Source organism: Urocitellus parryii, chromosome X (assembly GCF_045843805.1).
Source record: "Urocitellus parryii isolate mUroPar1 chromosome X, mUroPar1.hap1, whole genome shotgun sequence".
Classification (NCBI taxonomy): Eukaryota; Metazoa; Chordata; class Mammalia; order Rodentia; family Sciuridae; genus Urocitellus; species Urocitellus parryii.
The window spans coordinates 79,653,589-79,655,806 of NC_135547.1; the positions used below are offsets into that span (position 1 = coordinate 79,653,589).

Sequence of the window (2,218 nt, forward strand, 5' to 3'; positions counted from 1 at the left end):
GTAAGATGCATATTAAGAAAATAATTTAGAAGACTTTAAGCCTTCATCTTGGGCTGATCCCAAGTCTTGGAAAACATACTGCTAATTGGCATGGGAGGGTCTTCCCAGGCACAGAGGCAGTCTGCAAAAGCTGAAAGTGGTGACCATTCTTTTCAAATACACAATTTTCAATAATACAAGACATAGAAACAGGAAACGTGCCCAATTCAAATGAAAATCAAGGGGGCTGGGGATACAGCTCAGTTAGTAGAGTGCTTGCCTAGCTTGCACAGGCCCTGGGTTCAATCCCCCAAACCACAGAACAAAAGAAAACAAAAAACAGAAAAAAATCAAGTGGCAGAAACCATCCCCGAGGAAGACATAGCCTTTCAATGTAGTACAAAGGAAAGACTTTAAAATCACTATCTTAAATATACTCAATGAACTAAAAAAGAACAAAGACCTAAAGGGAATGAGTAATGATACAATGAACAAAACGAGATTATCAACAAAGAAAAATCATTTTTAAAAAGGAACCACACAGAAATTCTGGTACTAAAAAATTAATACCTGGATTAAAAAATTCAGCCTGCAATGGTGGCACATGACTATAATCTGAGAGACTTGGGTGGCAATTCCAATCTTTGGCCCTTAACCAAAAGACTTGAAAAGATATGTCCACACAAATACTTGTACAAATGTTTACAAGTGCATTCTTCATAATAGCCAAAGAAGTTGGAAATAAGCCAAATATCCATTTGATGAATGCCTAAATGAGTCATGTCCATATCATGTAATTCTATTTATTCTATTTATTTCCTTCAAGAATGAAGGAAAATACTAGCTCTCCAGCCATTTTGACAGCTGCTCTTAGTTGGGGGCCATCCTGCATCTAAGGCAGGAAAATGGTGGCCTCAAAAAAGATGAAAAAGCCTTTGGAGTTGATCAACTCTAGGCTCTAGCTTGTTATGAAAAGTGGAAAGTATATACTGGGGTACAAGCAGACTCTGAAGATGATCAGACAGGGCAAAGCGAAATTGGTCATCCTTGCCATCAATTGCCCAGATATGAGGAAATCTGAAATAGAGTTCTATGCCATGTTGGCCAAAACTGGTGTCCATCACTACAGTGGCAATAATATTGAATTGGGCACAGTATGCAGAAAATACTACAGAGTGAGCACATTGATCCAGTTGATTCTGATATCATTAGAAGCATTCCAGAACAGACTGGTGAAAAGTAAAACATGAAAAATTTTTCTTTAATAAAACTTGGCAGAACTTGTTTAAAAAAAAGAATGAAGGAAAATAATTAAAACAAATAGAAATGAGCAGGGATGGACTTTTAAAACATTACATACTATGTGAAAGAAGCCAGTCACAAAAGACTAAAAATGTTATCATTTAATTTATGCAAAATGTCTAGAATAAGCAAATTCATAGAGAGAAAATGTAGATTAGGGTTTGCCTACAGCTGGGTGGAGTGAATAAAATAGAGAGTCACTGCTAAAAGAAATGTGGTTTCCTGTTGGGGTGATAAAAATTCTATAATTGATAGCTATATGACTGCACAACTCCATGAATATACTCAAAATCATTTAGTTGTACATTTCAAGTGGGTGGACGGTATGATATATGAATTGTATCTCTCCTCACGATCCTGTGAAAGAACTGACTTACTATACACAGAAGAGAGAAATCAAAACTATATCCTATATTTATATTCCAGTAAACCCTACCTACAGAAAGTCATATTTCCATGGTTTCCTGGTTTTTATATAATCACCTCTCAATTATTTGCCGTAAATTTCTTCACCTAATTAAGGCTCTTCATTTTGTCAACATGTAAGTTTTGGCAAGGTTCAAGGGATATAGGAGGCCAAGGTCTTCATTTATAGGATCTTAGAATCTTAGACTAGTTTGGTCACTATACAAATAGGGAAATAGAGTCCTACACTGAGGAAGACACCAGCCCCAGACCACAAAATATGTTAGAGCTGTGAGTGGTTCCTAGGACACCATGATGGCTATGTAAGTATCTGTCTACATGAAGTGCTAGGCAGCAGTAAGAGACTGACAAGGCTTTAGGTACTGTGAATACAGTTTGGGAAACAAATCATTGAGAAAGTATGTTCACATCTGGGTATTAGGGAATACGGTAGGAGAGAGCATTGCCCTATATACTTTCTTAAAAGACACTGGTGCCCCCTCTGGCCTAATGTTTGAGGGCACATGATATG

The 2,218-nt window shown here is 37.0% G+C and overlaps 1 pseudogene; it reads left to right on the forward strand.

The window, feature by feature from the left end:
- The first annotated feature begins 884 nt into the window (after positions 1-884).
- Positions 885-1,222, forward strand: LOC113194508 (large ribosomal subunit protein eL30 pseudogene; annotated as a pseudogene).
- Positions 1,223-2,218: the final 996 nt, after the last annotated feature.